Source organism: Macrosteles quadrilineatus, unplaced genomic scaffold (genome assembly GCF_028750875.1).
Source record: "Macrosteles quadrilineatus isolate MER2022 unplaced genomic scaffold, UCM_ALF_1.0 Scaffold_3__2_contigs__length_128488019, whole genome shotgun sequence".
In the NCBI taxonomy this organism is placed as follows: domain Eukaryota; kingdom Metazoa; phylum Arthropoda; class Insecta; order Hemiptera; family Cicadellidae; genus Macrosteles; species Macrosteles quadrilineatus.
The window spans coordinates 126961639-126971867 of record NW_026542596.1 but is presented as its reverse complement, the minus strand read 5'-3'; the positions used below and the strand labels follow the sequence as shown (position 1 = coordinate 126971867).

Sequence of the window (10229 nt, the reverse complement as noted above, 5' to 3'; positions counted from 1 at the left end):
GTAAAATTTAACCAAGATATTACAATATTATGTTGTAGAATTAGGTAGAATAAAGTCTTTGCACCTAATTTTACAACTAAAAATCATCTTAATTCGGTTATTTTTCATTAAATCTCGATCTTTTTATATTCGCCCTCTTTGTTTTAAGCTATTGTGTTTCGTTCATTGTCCGGTATGTGGCAAATTTTGTTATTTTCCAAGTTCCTTCTAACCTTAAGATGACACGATAGCGATCTCAAAACGTGAAACTTTTGTATTACAAATACAATAACGAAAACAGTCACTAATAATCTACAAAATGATAAACCCACTTTAAAACTTTAGAGTCAGGTTTTCCTACATATAACTTTAACTTTTTAAGTTCCCAATACAATTAAGATAACAATTAACGGTTATGTAACCATTTACTATTACGCTTGTAAATGAGGGAAGTTTCCCCAGTGTTATCTTGGAGGTTTATCTCGCGATAGGTGTACAGAACATGTAGGAAGTATGCAGGACATGTGTGGAGGTGATATTGGTTATCATTCACGGTCAGTGTTATAAAAGGTCTCGGAACACTTCGACGACACTTCGCACTTCAGCACCATGAAGAACACAGCTGTCCTCGTCGCCCTGTCCATCTTCTGTGTGGTCCTAGTGGCCAATGCACGTAAGTATCGAGTTAACAAACAGTACTTTCTGCTGTACTATTCCATGCGTTTTTCGTATTTAAATTTTTATTCCAAATGATAATGTATCCAAAAACCTTATACAATATTGGAGAAATAAAATTTTGGCAAAAATGGTTCGGATTTTGATTAAAGTTTTAGTATTTTATAGTTCTTTTAACTCTTAATGGCACAGCCCCATTACTGTTAAAACTGCGGTACAACAGTTACTACAACTTTTGTGACTATCCAATAAAACCCCATTAAATAACAGAAAGGCTTTTCGAAAAACTGCTTCATCAATTTTGATTAAAGTTTATATGTTTTTCCCAAATAAAATATTACAAACACCATTTCTGTATAAAAAAAAGCTTTTGCAACTTTTGTTACTTCCCCCATAAAATATAGTTTCTCCCATCACTTACTCGTGATAAAGGCTGTTGACAAGCTAATCAGTAGGTGGCAGATTGCTGATACCGTTTATAATGTTTGGAGAAGAAATGTGTTTCAAGTCTGGTTTTAACAAGACAATATACAAGTAAATACGTAATTACAAACTGTCAGCTTGACCGGTCAGACAAACATAATCATTTAAAACACTTTAATATTTAAACACACTCTAATCGATTCAGCCGTTCAAGGGTGGGCTTTCTTGTTTTCAGTAATGTGAAATGTGGTCAGTCTTATTTGTGCTTTGTGTTTAAAGTAGACATGTTAACTGATTCTGTTAGTCTAAGGGTTAAAAAGAGGAAGTTCTGTTAAGGCTTGGATTCAAACCCAACCATTGACTTTTACCTGTGTGATGTCCTGTCGGGTCGGGCTACACCTTTAGGCCTTATAGTTTCACTTAAAAGCTTAAAAGAAATTAAATAGGTTTTAAACATTCAAACTGTGTCTGTAAAGATCTCAAATAAAACCACGACGATGATTCAATTTGTTACAGCTTGGCTTCAGTACGTGTTCTGCGTTTGTTGGAAATATGTTATACCATTGACTATTGTAATAGTCAAAGGTTATACCTGGTAAAGCGTTTATTACAATATAAGTTGAGGAACACCAGCATTTTTACTAAACAAATAGTTTGATACTGTTTAAAAAACTGTTTTGTGTTAATCCTGTCTGGCGATCTTTTATTTAATGGTTTACGTTGAAATAAATCCATTCCAATAAATATATCAGCCATTAAAAATAGTTATTTGTGTAACTAGTGGTGAAAGTGGCACTTTGCTGCACACGAGAGCAATGTTTACGCACGAGCCGCAGGCGAGTGCGGAATGATCTCGAGTGCAGCAAAGGCCTTTTTCACTCGTGTTACACATTATATTTTTCCTACAGTCACTATAAAGCATATAAATAATTAGTCTTTCAAACACTATACAACACGTTTTTAGGTTCAGCTGGCAACACAAATGGTGCCCTAGAGAAAGTAGTACCCGTGGTCCGTATCACTCCGCTATTTTTCCTCGGCAAGAAATGTGCTCCACGTTTTGAGAATATAGTTCCGTATGTTTTTGTAATTTGAAGTGGTTTCCGCGCCTAAAAAAATGCTTTAAAGGTATTTTCTTGTTTATAAGATCGTAGGAACGTTTTAAAAACGTTTAAAAGAAAAGTCTAGAAAGTTCAGAAATACCGAAACTATAAACACGAAATGACAGGTTAAATCGTAGTTATAATAGTCAATCAGCTGCTCATAGTATTATTATCTGTAAGTGTTGCCAACCTATTTCCAAGCTTACACGGATTACGTGCATAATAGAACCACGCTGTTTTGTGTTGTTTCGTTGGAATCCTGATGTGCGGCAAAGTATAAACCGTACGGCAAAGTATAAACCGTACGGCAAAGTATAAATATGCAGCAATTAGCAGCTTTCTGTACTATAAACAGTACAAGGAAGCCAACTTTGTCGGGTGACTGTAGGAAAATTATTTTTCATCACTCAGTATTCGAAAATAGCCAATTTCCATACAGCTGGGATCTTCAAAAATCGTCAATTTCCATACAACAAAAACAAATAGTGATCAGCTGACTTTTCCTGTCATAAACATTACTTTCTCTACATAAACATTACTTTCGCTACACAAACGATACTTTGCCTGACATAAACAAAATTACAACCAGCTGAATTTTACACTTAAATGAATTCTTCAACCGTATTGTGTTTAGATTAGAAAAATGAATAGGTTACGAAACATCAGATAATTTTTTAAGTTTGATGAAGCAGTTTTTTTTTCATCGTGATAAAAAGTATCGTTCAATACTCATCACGAAAGTCCCACTTCGTGACTAGTAGTGAAATATACTATTACATCTAAACTTTGTGTAGTCAAATACATTGAGTCGTACCATCCAATTGACATACTTTTTCTACCTTAAGATATACTAATTTTCGTTCAGAGAATGAAAAAGTATAATATGTTAGATAAGGTGTATCTTTGCCTACCCCTTCTTTCCTTGTTAAGCTTGAATTTTACTCCTTTTCCCATGTGGTATTTTACATAATTAATATCTTCTACTTGACAATCCCCATGTAAATAGCATGGCCAAAAATCAAATTCTTTATACTTTACATGACATTAAAACTTTAAACATTTTTGGACTCTCCCCTTTTTCTCGTTGATTAGAATGTATTTTTAAGTAGTGCTACTGTAGTTATTTCATATACTACTTATTTAATATTTTTTTTTTACTTTTTCAGAAAACATTACTTCTAGAGTCGTAAGACAGGTGAGTATGTTTTTATACTCTAAAATGTATCATCATACTACTATAACCATACTAACAATATACACGTGAAAGTTTGTGTGATTGTTTGTTTGAAGTTCAATCACGCATTAACTACTGGTCAAATTGGGCTGGAATTTGGCATGATGATAGCTCACATTCCCAATTAACATAGGCATATTCTTATCTAAAAATCCTTTCCCAAAAGATATCGTTCTCTTGCCGTTGCAAAGCACTGGTATGGCGGCTAGTATAGAAAAGTAAATAGAATAATAAATAAAAATAAGTAAAAAAACCAACTTCTAACTTCTGAAATGTATATTCATGTTGAAATAGCAAAGTTAAACCAAAGAAATAGTTTCGGTGTAAAACATTTTCTACGTTTAGAGGAAACTAACAGGAAATATGGAAATGACGAGAGCTGTTTAGTTTACCGAGAAATATACGTAACAATTTTCTCCTGTTATAAGATAAAGTATAACTAACTCCTTTACTGGCAACAAAGAAAATGCTAATAAAGAAAACAAAAAGGATTACGGGTGCATTTGTAGGTGCATATCGAAATATTTGTTGGGAGAATATGATTAGTTACCTATCCTCCTCTTTATTCACCTGTGTGGAACTTGTATAACCAAGCAAGATCCCAACCTTTAACCTTGTGTGAACAATCATGTTAATAGCAAGTTAATAGTATAACTAACTGGGACGGTGGCGTCGTCCTGTAATCTTGCTACTAGGAAATCACGAATTGTGGGTATTATAGGCATGCACTGTGGATGCGATACTCCCTGGTGTGGATTAATGTCCCCACTAGAGAGTACGACAACTATCCGCAGTACTATCCTGACAATTAGACGAAATTGTTAATACCAAGACAAAAATGTGGTCCGGATTCCACCATAAACTGTATGTCCCCTTGTCATTAGCAGTATTGACTATTAAGCTGGAAGAATATGACAAAAGAAAGAATGTGACGACCTTTGTCACTAACAAGACTACATGATCGCGCCACTCATCCTACACTCATCTCCATTCATACTTCGCTTAAAATACTTTGTATGGTCACCATTTCAATGAAGAGTATTAAAAAAGTATTAAAAGTATTAAAGCTAGTTTGGACGTTGAAAAAGTTCTCCATTGAGGGCTCGGAGCTCACTTAGGTAGTTGTAGATTGTATGTTGTAGTTGTAGGTGATAAGCGTCGGTTGGCAAATGTTGTTGAATTCGTGTCCATTCTATGCACAATTTGTTGTATTCGTGAACGGACAAAAGTGTATCAATTCTTCAACCATCTGTTTTGTTTTTCAGGTTGCCATGCCACCTCAAGCATTCGCTGTGGCTGATATGACCATGCCTGATGATATGCCGATGGGTGTAGCGGACGAGATGGGTCCGATGCAGACAGGTGCCTAGCTCTTGGAGCACTCAATGGAAACATTGTAACAAATATGAAATAAAACTGAGTACAATTGTAATTTTTGTTCTTCCTGACCAATCTACTTCTGCAATCTGTATTTATAGTGTCGCTAAAAAAGAAGAAATTTAGACAGTGTAAAACACAGTTAGGATTAGGTAAAAAATTAAAAAAAAACTCTCCAAACACTGTTTTTAAATTTAAAAGTCTAACAGTTTATGGTCTTAATGGAACTAATGTCTCATGTTTGTTATCAAATAGACAGCAAGAGAAGGATCAGAACCCCAAATTACTCACAAGTATATCACAAGAAACCAGTGAGACACAAGTCCTGATGATCACAAACTGAGACTAGATTTACTAAAACAATGTATACCAAAAACATGTGGTTGAATTACATAGTCAACGCAGTATTCTGTTATAAAAGAAACGGAAAATTAATAACCTTAAGAATAGTTGGAACGTTCATCTCACTGAACTATGTTTTTATTCATTTGAGAAGCTGGAGCAGTCAAAGTGGAGAGTTCTAGGAATTTCATCCGGTTCCGTAAAAATATGATAGTAGACAGGGTTTTTTTTATTTCACGATTCTGAATCAATACTTGACGGATTTTCATGATTTTTGTGTTGAAAGAAAGATAATTTTGAGAACTAGGGAATGTCTAAGCCACAATTTTAGTTTAGGGTTTCAGTTTTTTAGAAATTAAGTTTTACATTTTAAAAAGTCTAGCAGCCGACACTAACATTCTGTTCTAGCTTTTGGTAGAATACAATCATTGACTATTGGATACAGAAGACTTACTTGATAGGGTAGGCCTACACTCTCAGTCTCTACTCTTAGCAAAGGCCTTCTTTTCCTTCGGGTCATAAGCAAAAGCAACATTACTTTAGGGTTTCAGTTTTTTAGAAATTAAGTCTTACATTTTTATACAATACTAGCTGTACTGTAACCCGCGGGCTTTGCCCCGTTTAACTTCTTAATTTTCAAGATGATCTCGTTCGCATGGCTCAATCACGTCCTGGTTGAAGTTCGTTCGCTACGCTCACTCACCTTTAGGTTGGAGCTCGTTCGCTACGCTCACTCACCTTTGGGTTGGAGCTCGTTCGCTGCGCTCACTCACCTTTTGGTTGCAAATTAGCTGTTGTCATAAATGTAAAAGAAATTATAGTGCTGCGCCCTGTTGGTAATCCTTGCAACTTTAATGCTATTGAACATCATAGAACATGACCAACTTGTTTAATTGAAACAGCTGTTAAGATTCATTAATTCCATTGCCCCGTTTAACTTCTTAATTTTCAAGATGATCTCGTTCGCATCGCTCAATCACGTCCTGGTTGAAGTTCGTTCGCTACGCTCACTCACCTTTGGGTTGGAGCTCGTTCGCTACGCTCACTCACCTTTAGGTTGGAGCTCGTTCGCTGCGCTCACTTGCCTTCAGGTTAGCTCGTTCGCTACGCTAACTCGCCTCCAGGTTGAAGTTCGTTCGCTACGCTCACTCACCTTTGGGTTGGAGCTCGTTCGCTACGCTCACTCACCTTTAGGTTGGAGCTCGTTCGCTGCGCTCACTTGCCTTCAGGTTAGCTCGTTTGCTACGCTAACTCGCCTCCAGGTTGAAGTTCGTTCGCTACGCTCACTCACCTTTTGGTTGCAAATTAGCTGTTGTCATAAATGTAAAAGAAATAATAGTGCTGCACCCTGTTGGTAATCCTTGTAACTTTAATGCTATTGAACATCATAGAACAGAACCAACTTGTTTAATTGAAACAGCTGTTAAGATTCATTAATTCCATTTCTCATAAAGTTTAACATGGGAAACTCCAGAGCCACTGGGGCGGAGCCCTTTTAAGAATTTCTAAACGGGAAATAGTTTACGTCCGATTCGCATACCTACAGAATTTACACACCAAATTTCATAACGATCGGTGAAGTCGTTCCGGAGGAGTTTGCAGACAAACACTGTGACACGAGAATTTTATATATTAGATTTATATATACAAACATCCTCTTTTATACTTATAGACTAGCTGTTGTACCCGTGCTTTGCAACGGGAAGAGGACACAAAATGCAAAAAAGTTAATATTACTGCACCCTGTTGGTAAACTTTATAACTTTTTAAGCTATTTAATATCATAGAACCAACTTGTGTAGTTGAAACAGCTGGAAATAGTTATTTGTGTAACTAGTCGGCAAAGTGGCACTTTGCTGCACACGAGAGCGGCTCGTGCGGAATGATCTCGAGTGCAGCAAAGGCCTTTTGCACTCGTGTTACACATTATATTTTTCCTACAGGCACTATAAAGTATATAATTAGTCTTTCAAACACTATACAATACGTTTTTAGGTTCAGCTGGCAACACAAATTAGGTGCCCTAGAGAAAGTAGTACCCGTTCCGTATCACTCCGCTATTTTTCCTCGGCAATAAATGTGCTCCGCGTTTTGAGAATATAGTTCCGTGTGTTTTTGTAATTTGGAGTAGTTTCCGTGCCTAAAAAAATGCTTTAACGGTATTTTCTTGTTTATTAAGATCGTAGGAATGTTTTAAAAACGTTTAAAAGAAAAGTCCAGAAAGTTCAGAAATACCGAAACTATAAACACGAAATGACAGGTTAAATCGTAGTTATAATAGTCAATCAGCTGCTCATAGTATTATTATCTTTAAGTGTTGCCATGCCAGTGTTGCCATCTCGTAGAAGTTTTTAAGGCACTCGCCAAGGCTCGTGCCTTAAATTTTCTACTCGTGTCGTAAAGACTCACTTAACGCAATCGTTGCGTAAACTACTATACTACTCGACTTTTTTAGGAAAGGTTGGGAAAATAACAATGATTACATGTTTTAATAATTCATCTTGGTAGCTTTTCCTTTACAGTAAATTTTGAACTGCTTAAACTATGCTTGAATTAGGAATAGAAATATTGATATAACTATATACCGTTTTAAATGGACTACTCGATTCCCGTACTCAAGACGGACCAACATTCATATTTAAAATGAATCTAACATCCGTTTCAATTTAACAAGTTGGTTCTATGATGTTCAATAGCATTTATGAAGTTAGAAGGTTTGCCAAAAGGGTGCAGCGCTATAAATCTTTTGTTTATATTCATGAAAATATGTAACTACAGTATTTTAATCACTCAAATAATAATTGTCTCCATAAAAATATTGTTTTAATAAAATAATGAAGCTTGATGGTGAGAGTGAATGACGAAATAAAAATTCCCTGATAACTACGCTCAGTTTTATGGACACCTCTGTGAACACCACCCAGTTAAAATTATAACCTACACATACAACTATTTTATACTTTAAATCAATGCATTCAACTGGATTGGATCAAAACAGACGATGCGTCGGCACATGCCAAAATTAGTGAAGACGTGTTTTGATTCGATTAGACTAATTGACAAGAAAAAATAAAGTTATTTTTTCTATGATGATACGGCAGGTAGTTAGGATCGAACAGGAAAAGCTTTCTGATAAATTTCAGAGGTTAAACCCTTTTTTGCTCATCTAGTCAATTCTTGTATGAAACTTTGGCTTATAAAATATATTAAATTAATATATATCGTTCATACGTCTTCTTAGTATGAATTGCTACGTGTTCTTCGTACTGTACCATGCAGAATACAATGATGCTCCAGTAAAGACAATCGTTGGAACACTATAGTAGTATTGACTATTGGATAAGTCAAAAGATAGTAGTTTACGCAACAATCGCCTACGCAAGTTGCGTACACTACTTTACCTACGACAGTGTTTTATTTACTAAAATACTCTACTAATAACTTCTAAGAGAGGTTATGTTTACGTTTATAACCTCTCACTGCCACCAATGCAACGAAACATTGTAGGCCTACCAAACACTAATTTCACCACTCAACAATTAAATTGGCCTGGACAGCTGATTAGTTGAAGTTCAAAACATTACAATTTTACTTCTTCTCTCTCAATCTTCAAACGTCAATGGTGTGTTAACCGTGTTGTTATGAGTAAAACTATGCTGTTATGAAAGTAAACAATGCTGTTATGAGAAATTTTTAATTCTAAGAACCGAACTGAAACGGCTACTTTAAAAAACGGTCGTAGGTAAAACTTGTTTACCGATCCTCCTCCATGCTTGTTACAAACCCAACAATTAAGTTATCCCTTGTTAACTGTCGTCACCAGTCATTGTTATAAACCTGTCAGTCCGCCAATTAACGTCCGTCAAGTGTCACATGTATAACTGATATAGCTAAACAGCAACGCTGAACTATCATTTTCACAACTAAAAAATATTGAAGGTCATTTGAATGTGCATTGTAAAAGAGGTCATAAACACATTTTACCTACGACCGTTTTTTAAAGTAGCCATTTCAGTCCAGTTCTTAAGGCCCGTTTTGCCAGAAGCGTCTGGTGCGTCCGACGCTCAGCGATGATCGCTAGAGCGATAATCGCTCAGCGTCTATCGCTCGGGCCTATTTTGCCAGAAGCGTCTTTTCCTTGCGATTATTTGATCAGTAAGTGGTTTACTTTGGTGACAAAAGGAGTGTTTCTGAAAATAACCTGTAAAAAGCAAATAGGTAGTAAAGTATTTGTTAGCTGAGGAATTAGACGATGATGAGATATTAGAAATGTTGTGCAAACGTAGGGAAGAAGTGCGTACTATGTTTTTAAAGAGGCCTGAAGAGGGATATTTTAAATTGTTAATTGAAAATCAATTGACAATTGACTAAACAGTCGTGTGCTAAAATGGCTTTAATCGGTTTTTCATCTTCTTCACTATTGAATCCGCACTTTGTTTGTGACATGTCACTAAACTTGAAAACACAACTCATATTAAGGAAACAAAAGTTAAGTCAACAACTAAACACGTGCTTATTCCAGTAATAATCGCTAGCGACTGCGTCTCCGTCTGCTCCAGGAGCAGTGGTCCGCGACAGACGCTTGCGTCTCAGTTACAGACGCTGGCGGCTGTAGCGATAGACGCTTCTGGCAAAATAGACTAACCTAAAACAATGCAAAGCAGTGGGCAGCGATAGACGCGGAGCGATAGACGCTGAGCGTCAGACGCACGAGACGCTTCTGGCAAAACGGGCCTTTAGAATTGAAAAGTTTCACTTTACAGCTGTTTACTTTCATATCCGCATAGTTTCATTTCATATCCGCATAGTTTTCTCATATCCACACAGGTAACGGACCAATGAGGTTCAAGTATTGAGAGAAAAGAATTAAAATTGTAATGCTTCAAACGTCAACTAATCAGCTGATCAGCTGATCAGTTGACCAATTTAATTGTTGATCCGACTTATTCATGTTAATACTCGCGTATTCTTAATTAAGTTGGTGGAAGTCCAAAAATAAATGAAATATTTGCCGAATTGTACCTGATACAATATTATTTATGGTAAGAATGCTGCTAGCAATAACATAACCTCTCTAAAAAGTTATCAGTAGTGAT

The 10229-nt window shown here is 36.0% G+C and overlaps 1 long non-coding RNA gene across 1 annotated transcript; it reads left to right on the top strand.

The window, feature by feature from the left end:
- The first annotated feature begins 535 nt into the window (after positions 1-535).
- Positions 536-4846, top strand: LOC128990478 (uncharacterized). Its single transcript, XR_008490532.1, has 3 exons — positions 536-652; positions 3347-3375; positions 4680-4846. It is a non-coding gene; the product is annotated as an uncharacterized LOC128990478 (long non-coding RNA).
- Positions 4847-10229: the final 5383 nt, after the last annotated feature.